This window comes from Chiroxiphia lanceolata, chromosome 6, assembly GCF_009829145.1.
Source record: "Chiroxiphia lanceolata isolate bChiLan1 chromosome 6, bChiLan1.pri, whole genome shotgun sequence".
In the NCBI taxonomy this organism is placed as follows: domain Eukaryota; kingdom Metazoa; phylum Chordata; class Aves; order Passeriformes; family Pipridae; genus Chiroxiphia; species Chiroxiphia lanceolata.
The window spans coordinates 972,033-995,159 of NC_045642.1; the positions used below are offsets into that span (position 1 = coordinate 972,033).

The 23,127-nt window shown below is 55.5% G+C and overlaps 3 long non-coding RNA genes across 5 annotated transcripts; 1 reads left to right on the forward strand and 2 right to left on the reverse strand.

The window, feature by feature from the left end:
• Positions 1–2,241: 2,241 nt before the first annotated feature.
• On the forward strand, positions 2,242–5,877 carry LOC116788697. The gene is made up of 2 exons (XR_004357734.1): positions 2,242–2,542; positions 5,798–5,877. It is a non-coding gene; the product is annotated as an uncharacterized LOC116788697 (long non-coding RNA).
• LOC116788690 lies at positions 5,441–8,119 on the reverse strand. Of its 2 annotated transcripts, none has more exons than XR_004357725.1 (3): positions 7,917–8,119; positions 5,826–5,893; positions 5,441–5,693 (listed from the first exon to the last, which is right to left on the reverse strand). It is a non-coding gene; the product is annotated as an uncharacterized LOC116788690 (long non-coding RNA). The 2 variants fall into 2 exon arrangements; XR_004357726.1 differs by having other exon boundaries at positions 5,441–5,722.
• A 4,984-nt stretch (positions 8,120–13,103) lies between these two features.
• LOC116788680 lies at positions 13,104–21,513 on the reverse strand. 2 transcript variants are annotated; one of them, XR_004357707.1, is made up of 6 exons: positions 21,361–21,513; positions 19,659–19,789; positions 18,555–18,684; positions 15,152–15,364; positions 13,904–14,008; positions 13,104–13,605 (listed from the first exon to the last, which is right to left on the reverse strand). It is a non-coding gene; the product is annotated as an uncharacterized LOC116788680 (long non-coding RNA). The 2 variants fall into 2 exon arrangements; XR_004357708.1 differs by lacking the exons at positions 19,659–19,789; positions 21,361–21,513 and adding an exon at positions 19,004–19,044 and having other exon boundaries at positions 13,105–13,605.
• Between the last annotated feature and the right edge of the window lie 1,614 nt (positions 21,514–23,127).

Here is a 23,127-nt window from a genome sequence, read left to right on the forward strand (position 1 = left end):
CCCCCCCTCCTCCCCAGACCCCCTCCTCCGGAGGGGGCCCCTCCCCAAGTCCCCCCCGTCCCCCCAGCCCGCGGGGTCGCTCTCGGCAATGGACCCGCACATCTCCACACACCGCCGCGTCCATTGCCGACAGCGAACCCGCCCCCTTTGCCCCCCGCCCGCGGAGCCCCCCGTGTGATGTCGGGACGGGCCGGAGCCCCGGCGGTGTCGGGCGGTGCTTGGCAACTGCAGGGGGGGACCCGCCGAGCGGGCCCGGCCCCGTGGGGGGGATCCAGGGGGGGCGCCGGCTCCGGCCCTCGCGGCTTTATTAAAACCGGCGCCCCCAAGCCCGCGGCTGCGGGGACACGGAACGGGGGACAGGGGGACGGACGGGACGGGTGGGGGAGCAAAGAAGGAAGCGGGGGACAGGGAGTGTCGGGCTGTGCAGCAGAGCAGAGAGGGGGGAGAAAGGGCAGGCAGGGGGGGCCGGGCAGTGCGGGAAAGGAGTGACAGGGGCCGGGGGCAGGCGGCGTGCGGGGCCGGGCAGGGCGGAGGAGCGGGAAGGAGAGCAGGGTGGGGAGGGCTGTACTGCAGGGACCGGAGAGGGAGCGGGACCAGGCCGGCTGGGGGGCCAGGGGGGGCGGAGGACGGAGGGGCAGGAAGGAGGGCTGGGGGGGTCGGGCTGCCCCTGCGGGGCTGGGAGGGGGTGCAGGGGACGAGTGGGTTGGGGAGGGGGGGGGGGAGGGTTTGGGGGGGGGAGGGTGTGGGGGCAAGGGAGGGGAGGAAGGGAGAGGACGAAGGAACGGGGACAAAGCAAAAGAAAAGGGAAAAATAAAAGAAAAGGGAAAAAAAAAGCAAAGAAAAAGAGCCGCGGCAGAGCGAGGCCCCCGCGGCGCTGCTGCCGCTCCGCGCACTGCCCGAGCAAACGGGAGCGATGGCGAGTTCCGGCCCTTAAATACCCCCCGCCCCGACCCGCCCCCGCCCGTGCCCGCCCCGTGCACCTGGACGGGCCCCTCCCCTCGCACCTGTGCGGGCCCTGCCCCGGCCCCGCCCCGGCCCCGCCCCGCCCGCGCCCCTCAAAAGCGGCAGAACCGCGCCCGGCCCGCTGTTGTGCAGGAAACTCGTCCCGGGATGCTGTGGGAGCGATCGGCGCTCGGGGCCGGAGCCCCGGCCCGGGGGCTGCTCCCGGCGCTGCGCCGAGCCCGGGCCGCTGAGCGGGGACGGCACCGGAGAGCGAGGCTGGCGATGGAGCTCGGCCTCAGGACCGGCACCGGAGGATCGAGGTTGGCTTGGGGCTGGGATGGGGCTCGGCATCAGGACGGGCACCGGGACCGGGATCGGTCCTGTGTCCCGGCGCCGCGGGCGGGAGGAGCCGCTCCGGGGCGGGCGCTGGGGCCGATCCCGGCGGGGCCGCTCGGGCCGGGGCTCTGCCGGGGCCCGGCCAGGGCAAAACGGCGGCGCTTTCCTCGTGCAGACGCGGAGCCGGGGCTGGGACCGGCCGGGGAGCGGGGACACGCCGGGCCCGCCCCGGGACCCCCGATCCCGCCGGGCCCGCAGCGCTGCCCGCGCCCCCCCGAGGTCGGAGCTCCCGCGCTGGGGCACCTCCGAGGCCACCGCAGCCCCTCCCGGGGAGAACATCGTCCCCCTGCCCCTTCTCCACGGCCCCAGGGGGTTCCCGCCTGCAGTGTCTGCAGACCCCGGGAACGAGGGGTCTGGGGCCCGCCGGGGCTCCGGCCAAGGGATCGCTTCGGCCGCGGGGAGCCAGGGTCGTGCCGGGGCAGGGAAGAATGAGGGCAGCCCTTTCCTCGTTCCTCCCGTGCTCCGGGACCCCCAGCAGAGCTGCCTGTCTGTCCCCGTGTCCCACTGTCTGCCCTCAGGCAGCCCCAGGAGCTGGCACTGACCGTGCCGCGGGTCGGGCACAGGCTGCTCCCAGCTCTGCCCGCGGAACTTCGCCAATTGCCGACAGCAGTTCTTTGCCCTGCCGTCCCTAAGGGGCAGCTCATCTGACACCTGCCAGGTGAGACCTGAGGCTCTCCTTCCTCTCCCCCGGTTCCTCGGCAACTCGCACCCTCCCGGGGCAAACTCTCCGGATTTTAAACATCCCATTGAAACGTTTCATCTTTAATTGCAGACGGGGAAGGTTCTGCCTGGGAGGGAAACGGCTACAGGAGAGGAAACCAAGAAATGCTCCAACCGAAGGCTGCCGCGTGAGTCAAAGGACGGAAGGACCACAGGGAAATCGAGTCAGGAAATCCACTTTTATTCAATCTCTGCAGCTCTCCCTCCTCTGCACGAGCCCTTCGCAGCCACGGCCCGAGGGAGTGCGGCCGGCTGGGCTGTGCCCGGCTGGGGACGGGCACCAATTCATCACTGCCCTGCTCAGGGAGGTTTTCCGGCCCCGTCCGGGATTCACCCAACGGCTGCAAAGGTGCTCGTGCGACGTCCGAGCTCATTTCCAGGGATAAAGGAGCCAACCGAGCCCGGGGGGATCCTTCGTTCCGAGGCAAAGGCGTCGGTCGAGTGTCGCCGCCTGGTCCCGCCTGCGGGGGGGTGTCTCCTCCAGGTGAGCGTTCGGAACCCAAAATGCCGGAGAGGCTCAGGTCGGGGCCGCTTTTCAGGTCCGGAGCTGGACAGAGCCCTCGGCGGCTCCTGCTTCCCGCCTGGAACGTTCTCGGGGCTCCCTGCGCGGAACCAGCTGGGCAGGGAACGTGGGCCGGGAGGAGGCCGGAGCGACAGACAGACAGACAGACAGCGACCCAGCCCTGCTTGGGCTTCCTATTGCCAGGGGATGGTGGAGCTGTGCCCTGGAGCTGTGCCCTGCACTGCCCTGCCGGGGCTCCCGGCGCTCCGGGGCTCAGGTGATCCCGCCCGCAGCCGCAGGACTCCCAGCACAGCTCGTGGCAGCAGGGATGGAGCAGCTCCGCGCCAGCGCTTCCATCGGCAACCAGATGCATTTGTCTCCCGAGCAGGGCTCGTCTGCCAAACGCACATCCCGGGGGTGGGAACCGGCCACGGGCACTGCGGTGGGCACGGAGAAAGGGCTGCCCGCGGCTCCTCAGCCGGGGTTGCTCTGGACGGGCACCCGGAGATGCCTCACCCTGGACACGCCCCAGCGCCAGCCCAGAAGGACCCAAAGAATCCAGCTGGCACTCGGCAGTGTCGGCACGGCGGGGCTGCAGAGCAGCACGGGAGCCATTCCCAGCGCCGACCTCCCAGAGCTCCCCCGCGCCCCCCACGTGTGTCCCGCCCGCCCCAAATCCCTGCCCTTCCAGCCGGAGGCCAGCAGCCAGCAGCAGCCTTAAAGCCAGGGCCATGTGCCCTCAGCGGCACTAAATCCCGAGCCAGAGCCCTCGGAGATGCCTGAAAAGAAAAGGGGATGCTTGGAGAAAGTTGGGGTTGGAGGCAATTCGCAGTTTTTCGGGGACCCAACCGCAACCGCAGAACCCGTGGACAGCTTGAATAGGTGGGTCAGAGCCGAGGTACCCTGAAGGCAGGGATGTGCATCCCTTTCCTCGGGGAAAAGTACTGGCCGGGGCCGCTCGCGAGGCTCCGAAGGGACAGCGGCTTCCCGGCCGGAGAGACGTCCTCGCCCGTGCTCAGGGGCTGCCTCGCCCCGGGCCGGGAGCGCGTCCGGCCCCCGCCTTCTCCTGGGCGAACACATCCCCTGGAGCCCGGCCCGGGGCGGAGAATCGGCCGAATTCCAGGGAACTCGCTCAAGTCCCCCCAGGGACACCAGCGGGGCCGGGGCAGGAGGGTTAGAAACAGCAAAGTCTGTGGAACATCAACCTGTCCTTGTCCCGATCCCGCTGAGCAAACCTGGAACCGTGGCTGCTTCCTGCCAAACCTGGCCTTAGAGCGGCAGCTCTGCAGGGGAATAGCCGGGCTCCAGGAGGCACTGGGAGGCTGTTCCAGCAGGAATTCCCCATGGAATTGCAGGCTGTAGGTAGAATTCCTCTAAACCTGCAAAGCTGAGACCGGAACCCAACCCTGGGCCCCCCACAGAGAACAATCTTTGTGCTGCCGTGTCGGCCAAAGCCGCTGCACTGAGAGATCTTGGCAGCCTGAGGGAGGGCATTCTCTCCATGCCAGCAACCAGCATCTCCCCAGGGGACAATCCAAGTCCCAACCAATTCCTTTCACCTTTCCCCAGGGACAGTGACCCTTATTTGGTCCTGCTCTCCCACGGTTCATTTTGGGGAATCCATTTGTGCTGGTTTACGTTCCACGACTCCACCCACAGCTGGAGATTTGGGGTTGTGCTTCTCTACTCCCAGCAGGTTCCCTAAGGAGCCAGATAGTCCAACAATCCCCTCGTTTGACTTTCTAGGTGAATTGTACACAAGGCAGTCCCCCATTCCCTATGGATATGGTTTGAAGCTGGCTCCCTGCCAAGTCTCCAACCCTTACCACCAGAAGTCGTCGTCGTCCCCCCCCCCCCGCCCAACCCTCAGGGAGAAGAGGGAGAAAAACAACCAAGAAAACCCAAAACAAAAGAGAGACAGCTAAAGTGATATATATAAATATATTTACACTTATGTTACAATTGAAATATATACAATTTAAAATATATACAATTTCACAAGGGAAGTGGAAGGGGGAAGGGAAAAAAGGAACAAAACCAAAATAATATATATATATATATATATATATATCTCCCAATCAGCAGCCCGAGATCTAGTAACTAAAGAGTTAGCAAAGAAAATATCCCACCACTCTCCTTGGGACAACCGAGAGTCGCTCTGGGACGATCGCCGGCAACCTCCGCCTCCCAAGGCCGACAAGGCCTTACAAGGCCTCACTCCCCAACCCGGCAGACTCAACAGCAGGGAACCTGCACCTCCAAGCTGCTGGAAGGAAAGAGGACGAAGGCCTCTCCTCCTTTCTTCTTATAGTCTGGCTTACGTAAAAATCGTAGGGAATACTGGGTAAATCTGGACCCTTCCTTGGTTACAAACTGGTCACCAAGGAAGGCCTAGCCCAAACCACCACATCTATCCAGGCTGTGAGTGCTCGTGCCCTTGGCACAGTTGGCTCTGGCTGGGCAGCAACTGAGAGCAGGACACGGGGCAGAGTGGATCAGCTGCCCAGGGAACCTCCAGGAGATGAAGCTACTGGATCCCCATTCCAATCAAGGGAACACATTCTGTCTCTGGCAGAAGCCAGGAGCCAAAGCAGATCCCTCCTGGCCAGGCTGGGGGGCAGCAGTTGGATCCACTCTGGGGGAAAGCCCCTGTGCCTGCCAGGAGCTCTGACTCAGTTTGTCCTGCAAGTTCCTGATCAGTGTCAGGGCCACTGGGAGGGATTTGGAATCCCAAGAAATCCCAAATCCTACTGCAGGATTCAATCAAAGGAAGAAAGCCATTCTTGTCATAAAAAGTTTAAAAACCTGTTAAAAATTCTAGGACAACAATACTGGGATTCCCAAGATCCTTATTAGTGCTCTTGGTTCTGTTTTAATGTATCTTTAGTCCCTCAGTGAGCAGCTTGGAGAACTTCCCCTGGGATTTAGAGGCTGAGCAGGGTTTGCTTTGGATTGCCTTGCACCTCTGGCCCCAGCTGGTGCAAACACAACTGGGGCCAATGTGGTTAAACACACTTTCCTACACAAACAGTTGCTGTATCCCCTAGAAATTACCCCAAGTTTGCAGATAAAAATGTCACCTCTGTCCCTCCTAAGTTATCCCAGGTTTCCTCAGCTGGGAGCTGCAAGGAGGCTGTACATTCAATAGCAGAAAGAGAACATCTGTCAGCAAAAGGCACAAAGAAGGGGACAGGTTTCAGAAAACATTTCTGCAATCCAAGGAATAACTCTTTCCAGTTTCCCAGGGAGAAGAACAGGAACTCACAGCCACCAAGGCCTGACAGTCCCCTGCAGCCAGAGCTCAGCACACACCCAGAGAGGCAATTCCAGCATCTAAAAGAAAACAAAAAAAGAGAAGAAAACAGTGATTTATTTTGTTTTAAAGTTATTTTAAGTCATTCAAAGCAAAGCAAGCCTTGCTTTGGTTTGAGTTGGGTGAACAGTGAGTGTTGGGCACAGGGCAGGTCATTAATGCCCAGGGGATGGTGCTTTGTGGGGGAAGAGCAGCTGATGGAGTTGCCCAGTCCAATTCCTGCCCAAGGCCTGACTGGCCCAGGACAAAGCCTCTGGCAGGCAGTGGTTTTGTTCCCTCTCATGGTCAGTGCCCAGTGTGTCCCTGTGGGCAGTGCCAGGCTGGGGACAGGCACACGCAGCTGGCAGCACTCTCTGCTCCAAAGACACTTCTGGCCTCCTTGGAAACTGCCTCTGACACTTGGTTTTCTCCAGGAGAAATTAAGGAATTGCTCATGGCAGTTTGGAGATTAAGGTATCCCAAAGGGAAGGGAAGAACAAATATTCCTGTCAGAGCCCTTGGGATCTGCTGGGCTGAATTGGGAAGGGCCCATTATCTGCAGAGCAAATACAGGACAACCTCAACCACAAAGCCCAGACTGTCCAGTGGGGTGTGAAAGCACCACTGGGACAAACCTCCACTCTCCTGATTCTTTCCAGGGGCTGCTCCAACCCAGCTCTGAAGCTGCCAAGCCCAAACTGTCCCCAGCGCTCTGGAACAACAGGATCTTCCCAGGGATGATGCACTGGAAGCACAGCCCTCATTCTCACGCTCCACACGCTCCCAGGCTCACCCCAAATTCAGGACAAGGGGCCAAAGGCCACTCGGGCCGGGGCTCTCTCTGTCTCTGCGGGCTCAGGGACTGCAGCCACCAGGGCCCTCCAGCACGGACAGCCTGGACCCAGAGCAGATCCCTGGGCATTAGCAGCGTCCTGGGCATCCCTGGAGACAGAAACCATCAGCCTCTGGGGATAGCACTTCACTGCCAGCACACACAGCCTGCCACATTTAGGGGGGCAGCTCTTGGACCACAAACCCCGGTCTGACCCAGTTCTCCTGGGCACCAACACGGGCTCCACAAACCCACCAGAATGAGAATGTTCTGCTGCTTTGACAAACTTCAGCCCAGCTTTGCAAAGATCAGTCCCTGCAGCTCCCTGCTCTCCAGAGCCCCGTTCAGGGCTGGCTCCAGTTCCCTGGAGAACCTGCCCCAGCCCCACTCTGGGCCAGGCTGAGCAGAAGCCGCTGGGCTGCACAAGGAAGAACCCTCCCCTGGCTTCTGCAGCTGGAGGGAGATCCAGCTCCCAATGGAATGCTGGCAACAGCCTCCCAGATGGTCTCCACCCACCCCTTGGCAGTGGCTCAGAATGGCAGCAGCTCCAGTGCCAGCTGGGTCCCTGCACGAGTCCTTGTCCCAGCCCTGCCACACGACACCCACGGGATACCCACGGGACACCCATGGGCACACAGGCCTTGCTTGCACAATTCCTCACTCACAGCTGAGGGAAAGCCACACAATGTTAAGAAATAACCAGGGCTGAGAGCACTCATCACTCGAGTCCATCAGGAGTTGGAAGGCCCAAGTCAGTGGGGGAAAAAACCCTAAACAAACCAAACCACCCCAAATTTCAAGATAAAAACACTCTGCTTCCTTAACAGGAGCACACCAAACTCATTGAAGCCAGAGAGGAAATTACAAACAAGCAAACAAAGACCTAAAAAGATGCTTTGCATTGATACACTCTCTGGTTGATCATCCCAAAGGAGATTCTCCACAGATCACAAGCAAGTACCAATACTTTGTCCTCTGTTGAAAATTAACAACTTGAGGGGCTGGACATGTCCAGTGAGGGTTCAGGGGCTGGTGGGTCGTTTATGGCTGATCCCGACCGGCCCAGGCCAAACCCAACCACCCCCATCGCTGCTCCAGCCCAAACCTGGGGACAACATTCACACAGTTTGGAAACACTCCCCTTCCCTGCTACTCCATCCTTCCTTACACCTCCAGTGCCCAGGGAGCAAATGCCAACCCCAGGAGGAGAGAAACGTGTCCCTGTGACTTACCCCAGCCCACGGGCAGCACCAGGAGCCCCCAGCGCCGGCCGGCGGGGCTGCAGCCTCTTGCCTTGGGCTGCTCACAGCCCAGGGCACTTGGCAGAGCTGGGCTGCATTCAGGGCTTGGTCCTGGCCTGGAAGAGAGGAGAACAAGGCAATTAAGTGCACTGGGCAAGTCAAAGGCTCCTGCCCTTCACCCTTCTGTTCTGATTGCTCACTAGAGAGTTTTAGCCATGAAAAATCCAGGGGAGACACCAGATAAAATGGGACCTTTTCCAGCATTTTCATTCCTATCTCTTTCAGGCATTAAAAGGAGGCTCACCTTTCTTCCTGCATTCCTTGCCCCACTGGAACAGAACCCTTTTCATTCCAAACCCCTCTTGTGAGTCAGTCCATCCTCTGCCACTGGACTTTGGACAAAGGAAGAGACACCTGGGATGCTGGAGCCCAGGAAATGAGGGAGAGAAACCTGCCAGGGAAAGGTTTCAAGGCACTCCAGAACTCAGAAATATGTTCCTGCCTTGCCAGCCCACCCCAATTCTGTGCCCCCCACCTGAGCTGGGCAGGTGAGGCCAAGGCTCCCCTTCCTCCTGCCAGTCACTGTCCCAGCACACGGATCCCCGTGCTGGACAGCCCTTGGAAAAACTTGGGAAAGGTAGAAGGAAAAGGGCACTGCCTGTCAGAAAACGAGTGTCTGTGAACATCCCTTCTGCACAAATTTAATGCCATCCCTCTGCTCCAACAAACCAGGGCAGGCAGGTCTCTGCAGCCCAGGGAGAACAGGAAGGAGAACTGCAGGAACACAGGCAGACACAGGCAGCTCTTGGCACTGATTCCCTGCAGCCCTCTCTGCCCTTGGGGCTCTTGGCACTTCATTTATAAGGAATGGAGGGGAACAGCAGCCCAGGAATGCCCCTCAGAAACAGGGGCCTTGGCAGCTGGAGATCAGAGGAGGGGAGTTGGGAGGGGAGACACAGAGAGAGAGCAGGAAGGGGGGTTGTTGGCAACAGGCTGTGTGTCCAGCAGGGATAGGAACTGGAAACACGGGAGGCTGGAGGAAGGCAGGGGGTGAGCACTGGCCTGGCTTGGATGGATCCTTTTGCCCTTGACTCAGGGGCCTCAGCTCCACCTTCTCTGAGAGCAGCAGGGAACTGCTGCAGGGGAAGAGTTCATTTAGGCACAAGCCAGTGATGCAGCCACAGGGGCAGGGGAAGAGGAACTGACACCAAAATGACACAATCACCACTGAAAGGGACTTTATTGAGCTGCAACACAAACACATTCACAGCAGGCCAGGGCAGGAGATGCCCACAGGAGCACCAGCACAGCAGCTGGACCTGCAGGAATACCATCTTCTCAAGGGATGGAGCCAGGGGCTCACAGTTGGGATCGAGCCTGGGGGGCTGGAGAGCACTCAGGCATCAGGGTCAAGTCCTGCCCCCTCACTGCAGACAGTTCAGCCCCAGCACCAGGGGGATTTTCTGCCTCTCCCTCCACTATTATTTGGGACCCAACAGCTCAATGCTGGGGAATTTCAGCTTCATAAATGTTTTACACAGCTGAGTTTCACAAGAACTGGGGCACTTGTCATTACTCCTGACTCTTCCTGGGCTGCACTTCCAGGATCCTTTGAGCACGAGGAACGTTCCAGACTGCTCCAAACCTTCACAGTCCACTTGCTCTTTTTGCCACAGCTGGACCAGCTCAGTGTCCCTGCAGAAAGAGAAGGCAATGATCCTGTCTGAAACCAGAATCTCCCCCTTTGCTTTCCCATTCCAGGTTTGGTTCCCTACACAACTGAGGCCCTTCCAGGCCTTGCCAAGTGGCAGCCAAGGAATCCAAGCCCAGAACCTGCCAGGAAGCAACATCTGTGCCACAGCAACATCATTTCAGGCCTCTCCCTGCCAACCCTCCACTTCTCCCAACAGCTCCAGGGGCACCACAACTTGCCCTGAAGGCACAAAGGCTTGTTTTGGGACCACCACAAGCCATCTAGACTGTAGCACTGGAATTCCATCTCCTGGAAAAGTTGGGAAAGCAGAGAAGAAAACCAGGCCCTTACAGGTGAATTGGGGGCACCTCTTCATTCAACAGCAGCTCCAAGAAAGGTACTGAGTCAACACCTCACCCAAGACACAGGAAAACAAGTGCCAACACCTCAACAATCACTCCAGTTTTCAATTGATAAAGCAACACTAAAGAAAAGCTCTTCAGACACTTGGGAAGAGCCCATCCCACTTTAACCAGTTTGTGGGACTCGTTCCCAGCCTCCTGAGGTTCATTTCCCACCTCACTCAGGGCTGCAGTACACCTCGTTCTACACACACACACAAGGAGCTGCTGCTCCTGGATTCCAGTCTCCTGGTTCTCCCTGCAACTCCTCCAGCTGTTTGCCCAGCTCTCCAGTGCCCATTCCTTTGCCCACTGCACTTGTTCACAGCCCCAGGGCTCCCAGGGCCACCCTGGGCTCTCCCCTGCCCCGACACTCAGGGCCCTTTCCCAGCCCCGACTCCATCCAGCACTGACCCAGCTGCTGGCAGCTGCAATTCTCCTGCTCCTGCCCTCCCTCTGCCTGCAAACACCCCTGCCAGCTCCTGCACCCCCACCTCTTACCTCCCAGGCAACATCAGCTGCATCCTCCTGGATCCTCCAGCTGGATGCTGCTGGCTCTGGGCAGCTCCCACCCTTCACCAGGGGATGCCAAAGGGAGCTCTGGGGACTGTCCCGAGGGCAGGGGACACCCACTGTGGGTCACACCAACACTCAGCCAGCTCAGGCCTGGGCTCTTCTGCCTGCAGGGCAACAAACAGCCAAGCAGGGACACTGGGACACTGAAAGGAAACAGGCACAACAGACTCAGGAGCCTGGCACACCACAGCCCCCAAACCTGCCCAGGCTCCAGCTGCTGCACAGACCTGTGGCCACACAGGACCCAAACCCACACCCAGCACAGACAACCCTGGGGAGGTCAAACTGCTCATTCCCCACCACAACCAAACATCCAGTGCCACTGTCTGCCAGCCCCTGCTCCCAGGAATCAATCATCTTGCCCATTTGCTTTCTCTACAGGTCCTTGCGTTCACCTTCTACTATCAAACCATGTTTAGCAAATTTAGCTATTACTGGAACCAAGGCAGCTTGGCTTCCTAATTTTAATGGACACTGGGTTTGCCTTACCAGTACAATTGCAGCTGCCCCTTCAGTCAGGACCTTGCTGCTGACAGGAGTTATTCCCTGCACAACAAGAGCTGCTGCTTGGACACATTAAGTTTCAGCAGTTACAGTGTCAATAATCCTTGGTTTCAATTTCATTTCTGCCTCAACTTTTCCAATCAATCACTTCCTAGCACAGGTTTGGGTGAGTTTGGCAAATACAGAAACTGAGGAATCACCCAATGTTTTCCCAGTTTAACCCCTGTCACACCAATCACCTTAACAGTGCCAGTCCTTAATTCGCCCTCTATTTTGTTTAGGACTGAGGAAGTTGGACCTGTGTCTGACCAGGACATGTGCAAACCAAATGGTGGGGACTGGAACACACACCTTGCACTCCTGGAGCTCTCACCATTACAGTCAAGAGAAAACAGCCAATTGCACCATCACTGCTCATTTCTTAATCCCAATCCCACCCTTCTTTGGCACTTGGAGCACCACTTTTATCACCCAATTACAGCCCATGAGAGAGCTCCATGTCTAGCAGGGACAGGTACCTCTGGGATACTCTCAGCAATGCCTGAATCCATTGCAGGGACCTTGCTTTGAGCTCCCCAGGGCCGGGCACCCCGAGGATCTCCCCGAATAATCCTTTCGGTGCGCGCTGGAGTCCTCGGGGTGCCCCAGCCCGGGGGGCACCAACAGCACTGTCCCTCCAGGGGCCCAATTTGGTGCCAAGGCTTCAATGCACAGCCCAAAAGGCATTTCAAGAGGCCTTCTTGGGAACCCACCAACGTGTACGGGTAGGCAGCCACCAGAAGGCCTCATTTCTAAAGGCAGGGGGATCTTGCCTGTGTCCCAGACTGGTCCGGGGATCTGAGGCCCTTCCCGAGAAAATCTCGGTGCCGGCGTGAAGGCCCAGAGATCCCTTGGAGCCACGGGAGAGCAGGCACAGAGTCCCTCCTGGGGGCCAATTCTGCTGCCTGAAATCAGCTCTTCAAAGAAGCCTCTAAGACTCAGCTGGTGAGCTTTAGAAGCCTGACACCCTGCCATGATCCCAGCCCGCCGGGTGTCCTGGCAATCCGCTCCCAAAGGGCACACGGAGGTGTCTCCACCGCACCTGACATGGCAGCATTACAGGAGGGTTCATTTTCCTTCCCTGCATTCCTGTTCCATATTCAGGACATTTTCCAACACTTTTTACAATACACACCTACCCTTATAAGGTTTCCAAGGGTCTTCCCAGGTCTTCTCTGTCTGGAGCCCTCAAAGTCCTCAGTGCCTGCATTAGGAACCTCAACACAACTCACCTGCTTACACAGGAACTTGGTGCTGCTTGGCTGATGCCTCAGCTCCCTTCTTCCTTGTTTCTTCACCTCCCTTGCTTGGTCCCTTTCAATCCCTTGGCTCAGCTCTGCAGAGTTTCCAGGCTACATCCCACTGCAAAAAGGATTAGCTCTTGTTACATCTCAACACTCAGACAGCATTCCACCTTTTTTCTTCAGACTTTGCCATCAGACCAGTGTCTCCTTATTTAAAGCATGGTTTGACTCCTCAGTGACAACAACTGACAGCCCTGAATCCTAACACAGGCTGAGACACAAACACAGATGGGAACTCTGAAGGATCCACTTTGTTCTGCTCACCAAGCAAAAGGAGCTTTCCTAACTCAAGAAGAACATACCCAAAATCCCTGTTGTGCAACTTTAGCTGCTCTAAATGTGATCAACCAGACCTGGAAAGGCCCTTTCCCCTTCACCTGCAGGGCTGGCAGTGCCACCACTCGACACGGCCCCAGTGGCTGGGCAGGAACGGAGGGGCTGGGGCGTCCAATCCATCGGCCCAGGCGGCACCAGGAGTTCCTGCAGTTCCTGCAGGGGAGAGCCTCAAGCCAACAAAGGATTAGGAAGAGCATTTTAAACTTTAATAGGTATATCTCCTGGAAAATGGGAAGTTGGAAAAGGCTTACAGGTACAACAAGGACAGAGTCAAGACTATCTATTCAAAGGATCTACTAGCACTCAAAAGCTATCACTGTCCTTCTGTCAGAGCTAACTCAGGAAACTCTCTTTGCCAAGACCCTCCAGGAGGATTTCCAGCTTTTGCGGCTCTCTTTTAACCATTTTTCCCATCACTGTAGCTGGGACTATCACCTGCCCTACAGGGGGAACAGCCCACAAAGTTCACTTGCAGGGATGCCATTACCTGGAAGTCCCTTGTCAGGGGGGTCAGTGCACACCTTGGCCTTTGTTTGCCCTCCCCACCAAAGATGCTTCCAACAGTTCTGACACATCTGGCAGACCCAGAGCTCTCCTCAGGGAAGGCTTCAGCTGCTTAAAGGCTGTCCTTGCACCATCTAGCCAAGGCAGCAAATTCTTACAGGCTCTTGGAAAAGTTGGCATAACAGTCTTACCACACATCCAGAGGGAGCAATCCAGAGTCCAGCCCGTCCCACCATTCCCAGGGAGGCAGTTCATGGGCTGTCTGGGGCTCAGGGAGGAGTCACGGGGCTTCTTTGCTTCCTTACAAGTTTCTGGATTTTCTCCTGCAAAAGCAAAGGTTTCTTGGCTTTCCTTGCTCAAGCAGATGCAGCAAAGGCCATCTTTGCCATCTAATCCTGGAAACTACTCCAGGTTGTCATTTCAGGGGGTTCTCTCATGTCCTGCATTAATCAATCTCCTTTGCTATTGGTTTTCTTGGCAGGTTCTTGCATTCACCTTCTACAATAAACCATGAGGAGCAAATTTAGCTGTTACTGCAACCAATCCAAGCTGCCATTCTGATTTTAAAGGATACTGCCTTGGCCTGACCAGTACAGATCCCACATTAGGAGTAATACCTACAGGTTCTGCTCTCTTCCACTCTCCTGCAATTCCACTGGCCCACACCACAGGAACAACTGCAGCTGCCACTTCAGTCGGGATCTTGCTGCTGACAGGAGTTATTCCCTGCACAACAAGAGCTGCTGCTTGGACACATTTAGTTTCAGGAACTGCAGTTTCAATATTCCCATTTCTCAATTTCATTTCTGCCTCAACTTTTCCAATCAATTCCTTCCTAGCAGAGTTTTGGGCAAGTTTGGCAAATAGACAGAATCGGGAATTACCTAATATTTTTCCCAGTTTAACCCCTGTCACACCAATCACCTTAACAGTGCCATTCTCTGTTGTGTTTTGGACCTGAGCCTGACCAGGACAAGCACAAACCAAATGCTGGGGACTGGAACACACACCTGGCACTCCTGCAGCTCTCACCATTACATTCAAGAGAAAACAGCCAATTGCACCATCACTGCTCATTTCTTAATCCCAATCCCACCCTTCTTTGGCACTTGGAGCACCACTTTTATCACCCAATTACAGCCCATGAGAGAGCTCCATGTCTAGCAGGGACAGGTACCCCTGGGATACTGTCAGCAATGCCTGAATCCATTGCAGGGACCTTGCTTTGAGCTCCCCAGGGCCGGGCACCCCGAGGATCTCCCCGAATAATCCTTTCGGTGCGCGCTGGAGTCCTCGGGGTGCCCCAGCCCGGGGGGCACCAACAGCACTGTCCCTCCAGGGGGCCCAATTTGATCCTAAACTGCAGGGGGATCTTGCCTGTGTCCCAGACTGGTCCGGGGATCTGAGGCCCTTCCCGAGAAAATCTCGGTGCCGGCGTGAAGGCCCAGAGATCCCTTGGAGCCACGGGAGAGCAGGCACAGAGTCCCTCCTGGGGGCCAATTCTGCTGCCTCAACTCAGCTCTGCAAAGAAGCCTCTGAGACTCAGCTGGTGAGTTTTAGAAGCCAGGCATTCCTTGCTTACAACACCCTGCCATGATCCCAGCCCGCCGGGTGTCCTGGCAATCCGCTCCCAAAGGGCACACGGAGGTGTCTCCACTGCAGCTGATGGGAGGGGTCAGCATTACAGGAGGGTTCATTTTCCTTCCCTGCATTCCTGTTCCATATTCAGGACATTCCCAACACCTGTTACCATATACACAAACCCTTATAGGGTCTCTGAGGGGCTCCATCGGGGGTCTCTGGTGGTCACCTGTGCCTGGAGCCCCCAGCGTTCTCAGTGACCACCTTATCAACTTCAAGACAACTCACCTGGTTGTAGAGGAATTTGGTGCTGTTTGGTTGCTGCCTCAGATCCCTTCTTCATTCTTTCTTTACTTTGCTTGCTTAGTCCCTTTAAGTTCCTTGGCTCTGCTCCAGGCAGTTTCCAGGGTACATCCCACTGCAAAAACTACCAGTTCTTGGTACATCTCAAAACTCAGACATCAGGGAGCCAGGCAGAAATCAACTAATTCAGGGCACTACCTCCAAATATTGGGACCATAACATTCCATGGCCTCTGTTGGCAAATCAACACCAAACAGCTCAGACACAAACAATAACCTGCACACTACAACAATCTGGCACTGCTGGTTCAACCAGGCCAAGTCAGTAGGGAAATTACACAAGGTCAGTTTTCTTCCAAGTTTCAGTTATGGTACAAAAATCAGTGAGATCACAGACTCCCCCATACTCTGAGGAGATAAAGAAACCAAAGTCATCCCCAGGGCTGCAATAGCTCAGGCTCACAGAAAGACCCAGGGGCATCAGGTTTTCGAGGGCCTTCCCCGAGGGCCTTCCCAGGTCTTCTCTGTCTGGAGCCCTCAAAGTCCTCAGTGCCTGCCTGAGGAACCTCAACACAACTCACCTGCTTACACAGGAACTTGGTGCTGCTTGGCTGATGCCTCAGCTCCCTTCTTCCTTGTTTCTTCACCTCCCTTGCTTGGTCCCTTTCAATCCCTTGGCTCAGCTCTGCAGAGTTTCCAGGCTACATCCCACTGCAAAAAGGATTAGCTCTTGTTACATCTCAACACTCAGGTATCATTCCCCATTTTCTCTTGATACTTGGCCATCAGACCAGTGTCTCACTACTTAAAGCATAGTTTGACTCCTCAGTGACAACAACTGACAGCCCTGAATCCTAACACAGGCTGAGACACAAACATGGATGGGAACTCTGAAGGATCCACTTTGTTCTGCTCATCAATCAAAAGGAGCTTCCTTAACTCAAGAAGAACAGACCCAACATCCTTTTTCTGCAACATTAACTGCTCTAAATGTGATCAACCAGACCTGCAAAGGCCCTTTCCCCTTCACCTGCAGGGCTGGCAGTGCCACCACTCGACACGGCCCCAGGGGCTGGGCAGGAACGGAGGGGCTGGGGCGTCCAATCCATCGGCCCAGGCGGCACCAGGAGTTCCTGCAGTTCCTGCAGGGGAGAGCCTCAAGCCAACAAAGGATTAGGAAGATCAGTTTAAACTTTAATATGTATATCTCCTGGAATATGGGGAGTTGGACAAGGCCTACTGGGGCAACAAGGACACACTCCATGCTATCTATTCAAAGGATCTACCAGCACTCCAAAGCTATCACTGTCCTTCTGTTAGGGGAAACTCAGCAAACTCTCTTTACCAAGAGCCTCCAGGAGGATTTCCAGCTTTTGGGGCTCTCTTTTAACCATTTTTCCCATCACTGTAGCTGGGACTATCACCTGCCCTACAGGGGGAACAGCCCACAAAGTTCACTTGCAGGGATGCCATGAACTGAAAGTCCCTTGTCAGGGGGGTCACTGCACACCTTGGCCTTTCTTTGCCCTCCCCACCAAAGATGCTGCCAACAGGTCTGACACATCTGGCAGACCCAGAGCTCTCCTCAAGGAAGGCTTCAGCTGCTTAAAGGCTGCCCTTGCACCATCTAGCCAAGGCAGCAAATTCTTACAGGCTCTTGGAAAAGTTGGCATCACAGTCTTACCACACATCCAGAGGGAGCAATCCAGAGTCCAGCCTGTCCCACCATTCCCAGGGAGGCAGTTCATGGGCTGTCTGGGGCTCAGGGAGGAGTCACGGGGCTTCTTTGCTTCCTTACAAGTTTCTGGATTTTCTCCTGCAAAAGCAAAGGTTTCTTGGCTTCCCTTGCTCAAGCAGATGCAGCAAAGGCCATCTTTTCAATCTAATCCTGGAAACTACTCCAGGTTGTCATTTCAGGGGGCTCTCTCAGGTCCTGCACTAATCAATCACCTTGGTCATTGGTTTTCTTGGCAGGTTCTTGCATTCACGTCCTACAACCAAACCAAGAGGAGCAAATTTAGCTGTTCCTGCAACCAATCCAAGCTGCCATTCTGATTTTAAAGGATACTGCCTTGGCCTTACCAGGAGAGATTCCACATTAGGAGTAAAACCTACAGGTTCTGCCCTCTTCCACTCTCCTGGAGTTCCACTGGCCCACACCACAGGAACAACTGCAGCTGCCACTTCAGTCAGGACCTTGCTGCTGACAGGAGTTATTCCCTGCACAACAAGAGCTGCTGCTTGGACACATTGAGTTTGAGCAATTACAGTGTCAATAGCCCCAGTTTTCAACTGCATTTTTACCTCAAGTTTTACCCTCAATCTCTTCCTAGCAGAAGTTTAGGTGAGTTTGGCAAATAGAGAAACAGAGGAATTACTCAATATTTTCCCAGTTTAAACCCTGTCACACCAATCACCTTAACAGTGCCAGTCCTTCATTCTTCCTCTATTGTGTTAAGGACTGAGGAAGCTGGACCTGTATTTGACCAGGACATGTGCAAACCAAATGCTGGGGACTGGAACACACACCTTGCACTCCTGCAGCTCTCACCATTACAGCCAAGAGAAAACAGCCAATTGCACCATCACTGCTCATTTCTTAATCCCAATCCTACACTTCCTTTACACTTGGGGCCCCACTTTTATCACCCAATTACAGCCCATTAGAGAGCTCCATGTCTAGCAGGGACAGGTACCCCTGGGATACTGTCAGCAATGCCTGAATCCATTGCAGGGACCTTGCTTTGAGCTCCCCAGGGCCGGGCACCCCGAGGATCTCCCCGAATAATCCTTTCGGTGCGCGCTGGAGTCCTCGGGGTGCCCCAGCCCGGGGGGCACCAACAGCACTGTCCCTCCAGGGGGCCCAATTTGATCCCAAACTGCAGGGGGATCTTGCCTGTGTCCCAGACTGGTCCGGGGATCTGAGGCCCTTCCCGAGAAAATCTCGGTGCCGGCGTGAAGGCCCAGAGATCCCTTGGAGCCACGGGAGAGCAGGCACAGAGTCCCTCCTGGGGGCCAATTCTCCTGCTTGAAATCAGCTCTTCAGAGAAGCCTCTAAGACTCAGCTGGTGAGTTTTAGAAGCCAGGCATTCTTTTATTACTATGCTCTTGAATCATTCCAGCCCGCCGGGTGCCCTGGCAATCAGCTCCCAAAGGGCACACGGAGGTGTCTCCACTGCAGCTGATATGGCAGCATTACAGGAGGATTCATATTTGTTCCCTGCCCTGCATTCCTGTTCCATATTCAGGACATTTTCCAACACTTATTACCACACACACCTACCCTTATAAGGTTTCCAAGGGCCTTCACCAAGGGTCTTCCCAGGTCTTCTCTGTCTGGAGCTCTCCAAGTCCTCAGTGCCTGCCTGAGGAATATCAACACAACTCACCTGCTTACACAGGAACTTGGTGCTGCTTGGCTGATGCCTCAGTTCCTTTCTTCCTTCATTCTTCACCTCCCTTGCTTGGTCCCTTTCAATCCCTTGGCTCAGCTCTGCAGAGTTTCCAGGCTACATCCCACTGCAAAAAGGATTAGCTCCTGTTACATCTCAACACTCAGACAGCATTCCACCTTTTTTCTTGACACCTGTCCATCAGGCCAGTGTCTCCTTATTTAAAGGATAGTTTGACTCCTCAGTGACAACAACTGACAGCCCTGAATCCTAACACAGGCTGAGACACAAACACGGATGGGAATTCTGAAGGATCCACTTTGTTCTGCTCACCAATCAAAAGGAGCTTTCTTAACTCAAGAAGAATACACCCAATGTCCTTTTTCTGCAACATTAACTGCTCTAAATGTGATCAACCAGACCTGCAAAGGCCCTTTCCCCTTCACCTGCAGGGCTGGCAGTGCCACCACTCGACACGGCCCCAGTGGCTGGGCAGGAACAGAGGGGCTGGGGCGTCCAATCCATCGGCCCAGGCAGCACCAGGAGTTCCTGCAGTTCCTGCAGGGGAGAGCCTCAAGCCAACAAAGGATTAGGAAGATCAGTTTAAACTTCAATAGGTATATCTCCTGGAATAGGGGGAGTTGGACAAGGCTTACAGGTACAACAAGGACAGACTCAAGACTATCTATTCAAAGGATCTACCAGCACTCAAAAGCTATCACTGTCCTTCTGTCAGGGGGAACTCAGGAAACTCTCTTTGCCAAGAACCTCCAGGAGGATTTCCAGCTTTTGGGGTTCTCTTTTAACCATTTTTCCCATCACTGTAGCTGGGACTATCACCTGCTCTACAGGAGGAACAGCCCACAAAGTTCACTTGCAGGGATGCCATGAACTGAAAGTCCCTTGTCAGGGGGGTCACTGCACACCTTGGCCTTTCTTTGCCCTCCCCACCAAAGATACTTCCAACAGGTCTGACACATCTGGCAGACCCAGAGCTCTCCTCAGGGAATACTTCAGCTGCTTAAAGGCTGCCCTTGCACCATCTAGCCAAGGCAGCAAATTCTTACAGGCTCTTCTTAAAAGTTGCCATCACAGTCTTACCACACATCCAGAGGGAGCAATCCAGAGTCCAGCCCGTCCCACCATTCCCAGGAAGGCAGTTCCTGGGCTGTCTGGGGCTCAGGGAGGAGTCACGGGGCTTCTTTGCTTCCTTCCGCTGCCCAGATTTTCTCCTGCAAAAGCAAAGCTTTCTTGGCTTCCCTTGCTCAAGCAGATGCAGCAAAGGCCATCTTTTCAATCTAATCCTGGAAACTACTCCAGGTTGTCATTTCAGGGGGTTCTCTCAGGTCCTGCACTCATCAATCACCTTGGCCATTGGTTTTCTTGCTAGGTTCTTGCATTCACCTTCTACAAGCAAACCAGGAGGAGCAAATTTAGCTGTTACTGCAACCAATCCAAGCTGGCATTCTGATTTTAAAGGATACTGGCTTGGCCTTACCAAGAGAGATTCCACATTAGGAGTAATACCTACAGGTTCTGCCCTCTTCCACTCTCCTGGAGTTCCACTGGCCCACACCACAGGAACAACTGCAGCTGCCACTTCAGTCAGGACCTTGCTGCTGACAGGAGTTATTCCCTGCACAACAAGAGCTGCTGCTTGGACACATTAAGTTTCAGCAGTTACAGTGTCAATAGCCCCAGTTTTCAATTTCATTTCTGCCTCAACTTTTCCAATCAATCACTTCCTAGCACAGGTTTGGGTGAGGTTGGGAAAGAGAGAAACTGAAGAATCACCCAATGTTTTCCCAGTTTAACCCCTGTCACACCAATCACCTTAACAGTGCCACTCATTAATTGTCCCTCTATTGTGTTAAGGACTGAGGAAGTTGGACCTGTGTCTGATCAGGACATGTGCAAACCAAATGCTGGGGACTGGAACACACACCTTGCACTCCTGCAGCTCTTACAGTCACATTCAAAAGAAAACAGCCAATTGGACCATCACTGCTCATTTCTTAATCCCAATCCCACCCTTCTTTGGCACTTGGAGCACCACTTTTATCACCCAATTACAGCCCATGAGAGAGCTCCATGTCTAGCAGGGACAGGTAGCCCTGGGATACTGTCAGCAATGCCTGAATCCATTGCAGGGACCTTGCTTTGAGCTCCCCAGGGCCGGGCACCCCGAGGATCTCCCCGAATAATCCTTTCGGTGCGCGCTGGAGTCCTCGGGGTGCCCCAGCCCGGGGGGCACCAACAGCACTGTCCCTCCAGGGGGCCCAATTTGGTCCCAAACTGCAGGGGGATCTTGCCTGTGTCCCAGACTGGTCCGGGGATCTGAGGCCCTTCCCGAGAAAATCTCGGTGCCGGCGTGAAGGCCCAGAGATCCCTTGGAGCCACGGGAGAGCAGGCACAGAGTCCCTCCTGGGGGCCAATTCTGCTGCCTGAAAACAGCTCTTTAAACAAACCTCTAAGACTCAGCTGGTCAGTTTTAGAAGCCAGGCATTCCTACACACTCGAAGATATTTTAGGAGCTTACTGAGTGAAAAACCAAAGTTTTTATCACGGACAACTGACCTCCAACAGACAGTTCCTTTCACCTTTCAGTACAATATTATTTTCATAGGATCATTTAATAGGAAGTGCCCAGGAACCCCAGACTGTGCTTTCTAGAACAGAAAACAAACAGAAGGGAGGATCTTTGCACAAGTGTAACATGCTCCAGAACAGACTTGACTTTAGTTCTACTCTTTGTGTTCAAATATAGCAGACAAAAGCTCCAGCAGGGGAGCTGGCACATGACCCATGGTACCCTGAAAGTCCATCTCACAAGGGCTGTAGGAAAATCACAGCTGTACGAGTCCCTTGTGCCTGCAGATGCCTGGGGATCCTCTCCATCCACCTCGTGCTCTCCCAGCAGGAGAAAGAGTGACCTCAGGGACACAGTGGCACTCAAAATCCTACTGAGAGAGCAAGAAAACTTTTAGCATAAAGGTTAGTTGGAATCTAAAGCTTCCTTTGCTGGGAGCTTTGTGCAACCAAGAGGGAGAAAATTTGCATCTCCTTTGGTGCAGGTGTCAACAGAGGCCAACAGAGCTTTCACCTTTTTCAGACAACTGTGCCCTTTCTGGCTCCCTGGCAGCTCCAATGGCACCAGAACCCCCTTCCTGCACACCCACCGGTGTCACACACAGGCACCCACACACCTTTGCTCCAGCCCACACGGGGCCAACATTTCCTCACCCTGGACAGCCCAAGGGGAGTATTTTTGCTAGAGAGCACAGCAACCCCCCTGTCCTTGCAAACTGCCTCCTTGCAAAAAGGAAAACGATTCTCCTGGACATTTCTCCAACACTCAGGGTCTTTGGAAGCTGCTCTCATGGCACCAAACCTGCTCGGGGTCTCTCCCAGCTGTTGGCTCTCCGTGGAGTTAACAGGCACACACTCCATTCCATCCTCCCCCAACCAAACCCAGTTCTCACCGGCAGGACGGGCCCTGCCCTTACCTGTCCAAGCTCCCGGGCTCGGCACAGCCGTGGGTACAGAGCAGCTTCCCAAGGCAGCTCCCGCCCGGCAGGAAGCACAACTCGCCACACTCCACCAGCCGCGGGGCACTGACCTGAGCTGAGCCCCAGCGAGGGCACAACTGCACAGAAAAGGAGCAAAAAGCATTAATGCAGCACCAAGAAACTGAGACCAGTCTTTGCCTCCTAACCCTGCACGGGGAAAGGCTTTGGGATTCCGAGGCAAACCCTGAGACACCCAGAGAGCACCAGCCCCGCAGCCCTGCCACGGCTCCCCCCGGGGGCACCCGGCAGGCAACGGGCTCACCCGGCCCCGCTGCCCAGCACAACGCGCCCCTAAACGCCCCGCAGCTCCCCCGGTCCACAAACCCAGCGGCCAAGGCGCTCTCCCCTCCGCAGCCCGGGCAGCAGCGGGGCCGCACCCTCAGCCCTCACACACAACCGCCCGCACCTGCCCCGCCGGCCCTTATGTACCGCGGCCCGGCAGCGCTGCCCAATCAGCACTCGAGCGCCTCCGCCCAATCCCAGCCCGCCTGGCCCTGCGGCCCCGCCCCGCCCGCTCAGCCCGGCCCCGCCCCTCGGCGCGGCCCCGCCCCCCGTTCCCTCAGCGCGGCCCCGCCCTGCAAACAACCCGGAAAAGGAAAATGGTGTTTGCTGCTGGAAAAGGATTGTCTATGAACATAAATTTTGGACCAATGATGCAGCTATTGAAGGAGGGGAATGGTTTACAGAAACTGAACAGTACTTTTGTTACACACAATAATCAAAACCAATAAGCACCAAAATGGACTTTACTGAGCTGCAACACAAGGCTGGTCTCAGGAGGCAAAGGCGAGAGGTGCACACAGGAGCACCAAAGCTGCACCTGGCGGTTGGGTTGGAGGAACACAATCTTACCGAGTTACGAGCCAGGGGATGGCATTTGGGAAGAGCCCCAGCACACTGGAAAGGATTGTTTCATCCAAATTATCTCAGCAATTCTATGGAAAATGTCACCTCTGCTCCCCCTCCCAATTTGCCTCTGCTTTTCCCTCACAAACTTTCCT